Below are 12,595 nucleotides of genomic sequence, written 5' to 3'. Positions count from 1 at the left end.
CAGTCACATGACCTCCTCCACCAGCCCGACGGGTCACTGTCCCGATGGTCGGCATGCCGACCAACAGGGACTATTTCCACTCGTGGGTGTCCACGACACCCATAGAGTGGGAATAGAACCCGTGGCGACCGTAGGTCGCCACCGAGCTCGCAGCGTGGCGAGCGCAGCGAGCCCGCAAGGGGCTTGCTGCATTCGCCCCTCCCCGCCAGGATCCCGGCATCGGTAAGCTGACCAGCGGTCAGGAGACCGCCGGTCAGCCGTACTACACCCCTACTATCGTACCACACTGGAAACGCCCGAAACCGTCCGAACTTGGAAGCTAATCAGTGTTGGGCTGGGTCAGTACTCAAGTGGGAGACCATTGAGGAAGACTCAGTTTAGTAGAGCACGCATTGGTCCTACATGCTCAGTGTCTAACACTGACAGCAGATTCACTCTGCCTTCTTATCTCTCTCTGTTCTTTTTTCTATTAATAATTACAATCATTATTGAGGCATTATTTTGGCACCAATATAGGACAGGGTTTCAATTTTGTTAATTTATGGTTAGTAGAACGTACCACTCCATATCCCAGTTATTTATTTACTGCACTTAGATCTAACTCCGTCAGCCAGGACTTTATTATCATAATTATTATATCAGCAATTTTGCTAATTATCTATATTGTTCTTTTTTGACTGTCTTTTTTCTCATTAACCACTAAGTATCTTAATTTTGTGATAATAAAAATTGATTTTAAATATTATATCTCATCTCGTTCAGTCTATACATTGTTCACGTTAAGAGTGCACCCAAAAAAGAGTCTTCTTTTCTCCCTGTTGTTCTATGTCTTAATACTGACTCAGGGTGCACCACCAAACTGTTTAAAAATTAGAAAACTTAGTTTTCTTGTTATTTTCTAATTTTGGTACTGATTAAATTATATCTCTATTATATCCTGTGCGGTATTCCCCAAATATATTTGAGGATTTTACATGCCACCAGTGTTGGAATGGGGCATGAAGCGCCCACCGGGGGAATGCAGTGGTAGGGGCACATGTTTAGCTGTGTGGACTGTCTCCAGAGGGGGTGTGGCCAGCCGTCACAGAGTCCTGACTAACCATTAGAGATTGTATTGGCTGGGTCCCTTGATAAATATATATAGTAAATACTGCTACTGCATGATGATAATGTACCAGATTAATAACAGCGATGCACTGTAGAAAATACACCACAGTCCTTTGCAGTTTAAGGTAACATGTATAATGTACAATTCAAGTGCACAGTTTGGAACCTGATCCCTAGAGGAAGGGGTTCCTCCTGGCCAGTGGGGCCCACCAGGGGTTTCCCCAGTACCACTGTGGGCCAGCCCAACCCTGCATGCCATTATCCCCTTGTGCTTGTCAACATTTTAAAAACCCTACAAGCTAACTACATAGTATATACCTTTATAAGTGTGGGATGTAAATACATTTTGCAATATGTGATATTGTGTTCCTATGAGGAAACTTTGTCTAATGTCAATATAAGTGTTACCATGTGACAGGCCAGCTGTACATGGTGAGTGGACACAACATCGCAGTGCTAGGCTCATGGTGATCTCTATTTATGTTTCAGTAAACAACTATAAGGGGAATTACTGGTGAAGGGAAATAGGGAAGCTTCAGAGAAAGTTCAGGCGTAAGTTTTATTTTTCTATTTCAGGCTATATTGCTTCCTTGTTAGATCTGGGCAGTGAAAAAAGATTTCCCCAGAAGGATCCCAGGATAAAAAATAAACCACAGCTCTAGGAAGCCCATGATTCTCCCAGTATGTTTAGTAATCACTTGACTATGAAGATTCAACATGAAAAGGAAAGCCATTTGGGGATATATAGCTATCATCATGAGTTTATGATCTATACATCGTATGATTCACCAGGAACAGTAATGAAACTAAAAAAAGCCCATCATGTACTACCAGCAGACATATGTCAGGGTATACTGGAACCTGTAGTTTCACAGCACATGGGGAGCCACAGGTTCCAGGCCTACATTACGATATGAGGCACCTCTGATCAGGGCCAGTGCCAGGGTGTACGGTGACAACCTGCAAACTATAAATTTGCGCCTTCCCTCCCATACTTCACGACACAAAAAAGGATGTGGTCTCACAAGAAAGGGGCGTGGATTAGTACCACCAATTAAAATTATGTCACACAGTAGTGCCCCTTAGTCACATTACACCACACAGTAGTGGCCCTTATTCACGTCACATCACACGGTGGTGCCCCTTATTCACGTTATGCACACATGATAGTGCCCCTTATTTACGTTACACCACACGATAATGCCCCTTATTCATGTTATTCATGTTTCCCCTTATTCATGTTATTATTCTGTGACAGAAGACTGGGGGGAGGGGGGGAGGGGGAGGCGATAGCCGGGACAAAACACAGAGGGGGGTGTGTGACAGTGACAAGACATGGGGGTTGGCAGAGTGATGGGACACTGGAGTGACACAGTGATGGGACACAGGGGGGCGACACAGTGACAGGACACAGAGGGTGACAAAGTGAAAGGACACAGGGGTGACAGGACAGTGACTTTGACAGAACACTGGGGGGGGGAGCAAGAGAGACACAAGGCTGGAACAGAACACAGAGAGGAAGGGGTGGCACAGTAAGAAGAGGGCCAGGGACCCGTACTCCTCATGATTACCAATGAGTCCCTTGTTGTGTCCTTACCTCCCTGAATCCAAATGACTCCGCTACTATTGCCTCATATTATGGTGCATGCTGGAGGACACAGACGCCACACAGACTAGGGTGGTAACATCTGGGTACCACGAGACTTCTGGGGGGTTGTCCACATTCCCTCCCTCTGCCCAGAGACCTGACCTGCTGCACAACACTCAGAGCCACCCACGACCGCCTGCTTGGGATGCCGCATATCTGGCTCCTATCTGTGCGCTGAGCACGTTTCCTGTAGTGCACTGACGAGGTTTCTGTTGGCTTCCTGGCTGCCGGCCACAACAACAAGATGAGGCGCTGCGGAGTGAATATTATAAATATATAGCTTAAATAATAATAACGTAACCTGAAGTAGTGGTGTAGACAGGTTTGGGTGGGAAATAGGAGTAAGAAGAGGTGCAAAATGTATAGCACCATGTGCTGCTGGATAACAAAAGACTATCGTGTGTACTCACACAACTGTGGCAGTACAGAGTAGTCGTGTGGGCAATGTCCATTACAGTACATTGCCAAACTACATAATTGCTTAGAAAACAATAGGAGAACGGGTCCTGCTTGTGAGGGAGCATACTTTGTAGAGGGAACATGGGCGGACATGAAGTAGCCACTAGAGCCACTTAAACAGCTTCTGGTAGCATCGCGTGATATGTCACAGGCTGTTTCTACTTGAACCCTGTTCAGGTGCAAACAGACATCAACTACCATAACTGAATCTGCCCCAAAGTGGGAGAGGAAAGCATGGGCTGGAGAGGATAGGTGGGGGTAAATTGAATAAGAAAATGAGTTTTAAAATATGTTTAAAAGCTGAGAGGCTGGCGAACACTTAATTGTGTTTGGGAGGGCATTCCAGAGGTTGAAGGAAGTGCAGGACAAATTCTGAAGGTGTGAGTAAGAAGAGCTGGTCAGGAAGCAGGGGAGGCAACAATCATGGCAGAGAGAATTGGAAGGGAAGTGTGAGGAAGTGAAGCTGGAGATGGAGCAAGGAGAAGAGTGCCTTAGGGCTTAGCAGGTGAGTGATAGTGGTGTGCATAACACAGTGCTGACCTCCAGCTGCATGATCTCCTGCAGTCATGTAAAAATGTACTCTCTCAACAACTAATCAGTCTATAAGAGTGATCTTTGTATTTAAATGCATAATTTGTAACCAAAAGATGTCTTTTCGATCAGTAGGACATACTTTTTTTATTTTATACTCAACTGTTCCCTTATTGACACACTGGTGGTTATAGAAGCTGCACAAGGAAATAATACCAATGTGTCCTCATACACTGTGGCTCAAGTCGTGCCAAATATCCCATCTTGGTGAGCCAGGTCCCGTGCAACTTGGCCATGCCAAGCGTCTTTTTTTTCGATACAGAGCATCTTTTTTTATACAAATGTGCGTCTTATTTGCATGATTAAAACACCTAGATTTGACAAAACTACACTACTAGTGCACACTGACCACTGGCAGTATTTGTACATCTGTGTGCAACTAAGACTGATTTGGCTCTGATATGAGCAGCCGCAACTTTTTCTCACGATCTGTTTGTGCTTCATCTGTGACTTCGTATGTGGGTTATAACAATTCCTGTGTGATTAAAGTCAATGCCTAGCACCCACTGGGTTATTGTACAACTCTGAATCAGGCCCAGAGAGTGGTAGAGGGTCCAGGCATCTAGAGCTAGAAGGCCATTTGGCCATTCCTCTCTGAACTGTTGTCCAGCATGAGATCATCCTACACTGGAGAATTCAGTGTCAAGCTCCTCCAGAGGTCACAATCCACAACACAGCGCTCCTCTGTACTGTGCCAGATCGGCAGTGCTGCAAAAAGAAGCAGTGCACCCTCAGCCATAGCCCCTATATAAAGTTTGAATTACTAAAATGGGGGCAGACTTTCCGCCCCTTGTGCATTCCATCTTGGGTAGAACCATCTCCCTAACTAGCACAGTGCTGGTCCCTCCCTAAGATGGTTACCTGGTCCTCCCCTAAGGTAGTGACTGATTTGCCTTTCTCAAAGTGGAAATGCTAGCCTAGCTCTGCTGCGCTAAATTGAGCCGCCGAGGAGAACTGCTTTCCACCTGCTGTGCCTTGCATTGCTGGAATAAAACCATAAATCTTATTCCAATTTAAAAAAACTTTTGAGAAAATGTAATCCTTCGTATAGTGGATGGGAGGGATCACAAAATGCCAAGAGGAAGTTGAAATCCTCTGCCAGCCTTCATATAATTTAACAACCCACCTACACGAAACCTCCTAACTGGCTAACTCCTTGATTGACGCTTCGTAACCACCAATAGACCAATATCAAGCAAATACTTGTTCTAACCAGTTTTGCTTCAATAAAAAACAGGGTGTTTATATTCTCTCAAACCTATGCAGGCTTTTCGAGTCTTTTCTGCCTCACTTTTATTCTACCCCACGGCTAATCTACACCATACTTGCCTACCTGACCCTCTCCATGAGGGAGAAAATGTTCTGTTCCTGGACTTTCCTGGTAATGTATGATTGCCATCACCTGTGGTGAGTTAATTAATTGATAAGAAAGGTGTTTCACCACAGGTGATGGCAATCATACATTACCAGGAGAGTCCAGGAACAGAGCATTTTCTCCCTCATGGAAAGGGTCAGGTAGGCAAGTATGATCTACACTGATACTAATCTACCCCACTGCTAGGGTTGCCACCTCATCCCTTTAATCCTGGAGACCTATGAATAATACAGGTTCTGTGGTTGATTAAATTCGAGCCTGCATTCCACCTGATTTTAATCAGCCACAAAACCTGTGTAAACCACAGGTCTCCAGGATTAAAGGGATGATCTGGCAATCCTACACACTGCTAATCTATGTCACTGCTAATCTACCCCACTGCTAATCTATGTCACTGCTAATCTACCTCACTGCTAATCTATGACACTTCTATTCTACCACATTGCTAATCTATGCCACTGCTAATCTACCCCACTTCTATTCTACCCGACTGCTAATCTACCCCACTGCTAATCAATGTCACTTCTATTCTACCCCACTGCTAATCTACCCCGATGCTAATCTACCCTGCTGCTAATCTATGCGCCTGCTAATCTACCCCACTTCTATTCTACTCGATTGCTAGTCTAAACAACTGCTAATCTACCCCAATGCTAATCTGTCACACTCACTGCCAGTGTCTACCTCACTGCTACTCTCACTGCTAATCTACGTCACTTCTATTCTACCCCACTGCTAGTCTATCCCGATGCTAATCTACCCCACTGCTAATCTACACCACTCCTAATCTACACCACTGAGTTGAAGGTATACAAACGTTTTAACATGTAATATAATCAAAACTATTTTGTTATCATAGAGGAATTGAAATTCATTAATTGTTTATACTTTAGAGAGCCAAACTATTCCTAAACTCCAGAATTTTATTGTTGCATTTTTCATGGAGTGCTAGATCTTGTAGTTCCCCAACAGTTGGAGAGTCACAAGTTGATTGAGTTTATTCCGCTTAATAACATTGGGGTTAATATTTCGACAGGATTGTTACTACAGTAACGAATGCCAGGCTATGTTCTAATACTTATTTACCTACAAATATCATCTCTTAGCCAGATATTATTAAGTGGATTGCAATATGCCAGCAACTGTCTATAGGGCCATAATCAGGCTCAGACTGGCAATTGTGACGTTTACCAGATTGGCTGTGGACTACTGTTTTTTTCTTTTTATCAGTGACAGTTAAGCCTCATCCAGTCAACCTGACCTGATATATACATAAGCGTCATGGGCTTCAACTACTTAGTGGTCTGACCTCAGTCCCTTATGTATAGCTCTCAAGATATTCTCACACAAAAATAAGACACAAATAAGCCCTGCCTGACCAATGCTAAATACCCTCATATTTCCTGCCAAAAGTGCCTACAGTTTGACAAAGTGCTGCCACTATCCCACATCCCTGTCCCTTGCAGACCCTGCAAAACAAAACTGTTCTTCCTAAAATTGAGGCGGGCCAATTTTTTCTCGGTCAGTACTGGGTCAGCAGGCTACAGGGATATTGCCAGTACAGAGAGATGTTAGCTGAGTCAAGGAGACTTTTGTGACATCATTAAGATAAGCGCGGGTACATAAGTGGGCAGATTTGGTTTATGCCAGGGCTGTTTTTTTAACCCAGTATGACTCTTGCCATAGTTGTATGTCTAACACCAGCATACCAATGCAGTACACTATACTTTAAACTAAAAATTGTATGTATTTCCTTATTGTGTTACCTTTCTGTTCCCAGAATTTCAAAGTAGTGATTATAGTTTGATTAGACAATACTTGTCTTATATACTGTAAATCGTATTATCCTGCACGGAACCAAAATCACATAGTCACACATACAGTCTCAGCTCCCTGCTACAGCAGCAGAAGGCCAACATTAGACTGCTGAGTCACAATACAGGAGACTGTTTATCTATGGCATATTTTAGTGTGTGGGATCAGGACGTATTACACAAACTGTAATTATGGGCTGAGCATCTGTTACTGACAGAGTTAATTGCAATGACAGTAAGTATTGGGAGGTTGCTCCAAGTCATGTGATGCAGCTTACAAGAAGCTCAGTGCTGTGGAGAGTTGGGAAATCCCCTGAAAAAAGCCATGGCTGTCTCTTCCTGTACTGCTCTCACAATGGCCTACCTCATACATACAGTAACTCTAACATCACGTACAACATGCAGCACTCCGTCGCTGGGAGCAAATGTAATCTAACATTCTGCTCGGTGCACTTAAAAAAAAAATGGAGTGGCCATTATTCACTTTTCACTGTTCACTTCACTGGCATTATACGAGTTAAACTTTTTTTTTTTAATAGATATATTTACAGTTGTAGCTAAAAAGTTTTGTGGTTAATGCTGTTCCTCTTATAACACAGCCATCTGGAAGATCTATGATTTCATAATAAAGACTAATTTTCAAGGATTCGTTTTAGGACAGGCAGAGGGATGTGTTAGTGATATGGTATATGGGGGTAATTCAGACCTGATTGCTGCTGTGCGTTTTCGCACAGGGGCCGATCAGGTCCAGACTGCGTATGTGTATGCACCGCAATGCACAGGCGCGTCGTACGGGTACAAAGTGGATCGCCGCTCTGCGATGGGTTTGTGCAAAGAATCCATTTGCACGGCCGCTCGCAAGGAGATTGACAGGAAGAGCATACCCTCCTACTGTACCTTTTTGGCAGGTACAGTACCTTTTTTCTATGATCTGTACCAATTTTTGACTCTCCATTATTCCATTGAAAGTATAGGAAAAGGGGCGTATTACCCGTGGCCACGCCCCCTTCCCTGATTTGTACCGATTTTTAACTGTAAAATGTTGGAGGGTATGGAAGAGGGCGTTTGTGGGTGTCAACTGACCATTTTCAGGGAGTGTCTGGAAAAACGCAGGCGTGTCCATGCGTTTGCAGGGAGGGTTGATGACGTCAATTCTAGTTCCGGACAGGCTGATGTGATCGCAGCGGCTGAGTACGTTCTGGGCTGCGCAGAGATTGTACAAAATCTGTTTGTACAGCTCTGCTACACATGCGTTCGCACACTTGCACAGCTAAAATACACTCCCCCTGTAGGTGGCAAATATCTGATCGCAGCAGTACAAAAATCGCCTGCTAGCGATCAGGTCTGAATTAGGTCCATGGAGAAAAAATTATACGGTGTGGAAAATCCGATTTGTTTTTTGAGTCTGAGCTGAGTTCAGTGTCAAAGTGACGTAAATTGCTTTGTCATGGATGTCAGTAGTCAGTCACTCAGTGTGTGGCTACAGGCACTGTATTTATCCACTAAAAATAATGCACCGCAGAAAACCTTTGTGTAAATTACAACGCTGTAATGCTAAATTTCAAGCATTTCAAGCATGGTAATATGGAGGATAGAGGCAGATGTATTAAGCCTGGAGAAGTGATAAAGCAGTGATAAAGAAGTGATAAGTGGAAGGTGATAATGCACCAGCCAATCATTACAGGTTTGAAAAGTGACAGTTAGCAGCTTATTGGCTGGTGCATTATCACCTTCCACTTATCACTTCTTTATCACTGATTTATCATTTCTCCAGGCTTAACACATCTGCCCCAGAGTCACAAGTGAAATAATTAGCTCCACCTTTTAAAATGTGTCAGCAATACACCCGAGCACCTGCTGGGTTACCTGCAAAACATACACTGTGTGGGGTCCTGAGGACCGAGTTTGAGAACCTGTTGTAACTATGGGGGTAATTATGAGTTGATCGCAGCAGGATCTTTTTTAGCAGTTGGGCAAAACCATGTGCACTGCAGGGGAGGCAGATGTAACATGTGCAGAGAGAGATAGATTTGGGTGTGGTGTGTTCAATCTGCAATCTAAATTGCAGTGCAGAAATAAAGAAGCCAGTATTTACCATGCACAGAAACAAAATAACCCACCCAAAGCTAACTTTCTCTGCACATGTTATATCGGCCTCCCCTGCAGTGCACATGGTTTTGCCCAACTACTAACAAAATTCCTGCTGCGATCAACTCAGAATTACCCCCAATATACTGTAGCATAGAGCTGGGATTGGCAAATACCAATTTTGGCCACATGCAGTACGTTGCAATGATGAGGTCATTTGGTAACACATAAATCCTGCACCTAGGGTATGATGAAGCGTTTCATCCATCGTAGACTAATACACTCATAGCGCCACCATCACTATCACAACTGATGTCTAGAAAGGGGTTTTAGTTCAATGACACCATCATGCAAGTGGTGTGGCTCTCATTTTAGACAATGCTAGACTGCTCTTAATCCTATTGACAGTTTATAATACAAAGAGCATTCCAGAGACCATCATATAATATATAATAAGAGTACATAATAACATACAATGGAGATCGCATTATTGTGACATACAATATGGGGTGCATCCTAGTGACCACCATACAGAGTGCATCAATCTCTTAAAGGCTGCCACACAATGTAGAGAACATCTGTTAAATCTAGTGGACTGCCTTCCAAGAAGAGTGGAAGTTTTTATAACTGTAAATGGGGTACAACTGAATTATAATGCCTGTGGCTTTGGAATGAAATGTACAACAAGCAGGTTTGGGTGTGATGTTTGGTTGTCCTTATAATTTTGGATATGCAGTATGTTTAGCTATTGGCAAAACCTATTCTGTTGACGTGTGTCCCCTGTGTGTGATTGAGGTCAGTCTGCCTGGCAGATAATTTAGCCAATTTCATGGGTTTATTAAACAGCAGAAAAATATTTCAATATACGTACCACACAGTTAATGTAGGTGTATACAGCAGTCATACAGATGTAGCCAGGAGAGTATAGGGTACATGCAGGGTTAACAGATATTCAGTCTGACAAGTGGTGACAGGGGTATTTACAGTATTTGGATATAGTACCAAGCAGTAGAGAGATACTAAGGGACACATCCTATCTCAATGGAGGATGGAGATGTACGACACACGGACAGCCCATGCATATGCAGTAGATCGTGCTTCGGGGGAAGATAACAATCGGGCAGATGGAGCTTAAGCACCAGGCCTCCACATAAAAATAGGCCCATCATCTTAAGTATTAAAATTGTACCTCTCACAAAAATATTTTAAAAAAAATGTATTTAGGGAGACAGTAGGGCCAATAGTGAAGGGGTGTACACAACCACATGGTTCTGGCCACACCCACACTGCACTGGTCACAGCTCCTCCCATTCCCAGTATAGGTCCTTTAACATTTTCAACTCCCATGCCTATGTGACCTTTAATTCAGCCCTGGTATTGCTGTGATGTCAGCACACCTCCGTCTATAGAGGGACCTGGCGATAGAGGGAACGTCTGCACAGAACACACTCCCCTCTCAACCTAGTAGATGTATTTTGCAGCTTATTTGTTAGATATACTTTGCAGAGTGTGTTGCAGTTATATTTAGAAGGCTGACATAGTGTAAGGACTGTTTTTTAACTTCTCTAGTAGTAAGCACTGCTCTTGCAAATGATTGTACATGTGATAAGAACACCAAGTTGAATGTAGGTTACTAAGGGTGTTACATTAACACACTGTGGTATTTGGATCTGATAATGAAAGTTGGGTTTCCTGCGTGTTCATCCTTCCCTACATCATCAATAAGGTTTGACCTCACATTGGTGTAATGTAAATGTGCATATACATAAAACAATTTTGCAACGCGTCAGAACATAATAAAAACACATATGGAGTGAGATAATGCTGATAAGATTAGTAACAAGTCATTAAAAAAAAAAAAATACCATCAATAACAATTTATTGTTTCCTACTTCAGACAAAACATTTTTCAAATACATTTCCTTCTTCCTATTTATGTAGCTAGCTAGCTACATAGTTATATCACCACATACTCTTTTGATAAGTTTTGTCATCAGCAAGAAAAGAATCACCATTTGTAAAGTACCACAACACTTTGCAGTGGGTATAAGAAGTAATACATAGGATCAGGACAGGCATTGGGGAATGGAACAGAGCAGAGCAGACCTGATCAGATACATGGGGCGGGATGTAATGGAAACCGAGTTCACCCAATGGCCCTCATTCCGAGTTGTTCGCTCGCTAGCTGCTTTTAGCAGCATTGCACATGCTAAGCTGCCGCCTACTGGGAGTGAATCTTAGCTTTGCAGAATTGCGAACGAAAGATTAGCACAATTGCGAATAGAAATTTCTTAGCAGTTTCTGAGTAGCTCGGGACTTACTCTGCCACTGCGATCAGTTCAGTCAGTTTCGTTCCTGGTTTGACGTCACAAATACACCCAGCGTTCGTCCAGCCACTCCCGCGTTTTCCCCGGAAACGGCAGCGTTTTTCTGCACACACTCATAAAACGGCCAGTTTCCGCCCAGAAACACCCACTTCCTGTCAATCACACTCCGATCACCAGAACGAAGAAATTTATTCGTTAAGCCGTGAGTAAAATACCTAACTTTTTGGCAAATTTACTTGGCTCAGACGCACTGCGAACATTGCGCATGCGCAGTTTGCGACAAATCGCTCCGTTGCGAAAACCACTAACGAGCGAACAACTCGGAATGAGGGCCAATGTGAGGGATGCCGGACGAACTCAAACATTATTTTAAAAGGGCAGTCATTTAAAAGACATAACCATGCCTTGTAAATGATTACCCCTTTAAAATAAAGTCAGAGTTCAGTCGGCATCCCACACATCGGGACCACTCGGTCTCCATTACATCCTGCCCATACTCACTCAGATCTATGGTTTAGCAGCTAAAACTGTGTTTTTTAGGGTAACCCTTCCAAGTACTAGCTGGCCAAATGTTTATGATCATCGAAGAGCACCCCCGAGGCTTTCACTTACTGAACATCCTCCGCAGTCCACATTTAGCTGTGACTTACTGCTAGCTGGGCCTCGACATGCCATTTGAAGGAGTCTATTCACAGTAGGCCAGGGTTTAAAATATCATAGAAAAGAGCATCCCTTGAGCTGCTTGTGTTGGAGTTGACATATTTAGGCGGGATGCAGTCAAAGACCAAGAGCAGGATCCCGACAGTCACAATCCTGACACATCTCGGAGGTAAGTACCTGGGTAGGGGTTAGGCGCAATGTTAGGGATCGGGCTAGGCTGTGGGGGCGGGGAAGGATAGGGTTAGGCTGCAGGAGGTTGTCGGGATCTCGCTGTTTGTCTTCTGACTGTCAGAATCCCAACTGTCGATATTTCATACCCCACCCATAAAGTGGTTGATGTACTGTATCAAGCATTGAAAAGAGTGGAGTAGTAGATAAGTAGAGTAGTTGCTTATAGAAACCAATCATCTTCTACCTATCATTTTAAACAATGCTACCTCAAAGCTGACTGGCTGCTGTTAAGTCTCCACTGGTCCACTTCTCTATTCTTTTCAGTGCTTGAGACATCATCCCCTAAATCTGAAAA

General features: G+C 43.5%; 1 pseudogene; it reads left to right on the top strand.

Moving 5' to 3' along the window:
- Window positions 1-268: 268 nt before the first annotated feature.
- LOC134898172 (5S ribosomal RNA) lies at window positions 269-387 on the top strand (annotated as a pseudogene).
- The last annotated feature ends 12,208 nt before the right edge of the window (window positions 388-12,595 follow it).

The sequence above is a fragment of the Pseudophryne corroboree genome, chromosome 3, assembly GCF_028390025.1.
Source record: "Pseudophryne corroboree isolate aPseCor3 chromosome 3, aPseCor3.hap2, whole genome shotgun sequence".
NCBI lineage: Eukaryota > Metazoa > Chordata > Amphibia > Anura > Myobatrachidae > Pseudophryne > Pseudophryne corroboree.
This window is presented reverse-complemented; position numbering and strand designations above follow the sequence as displayed.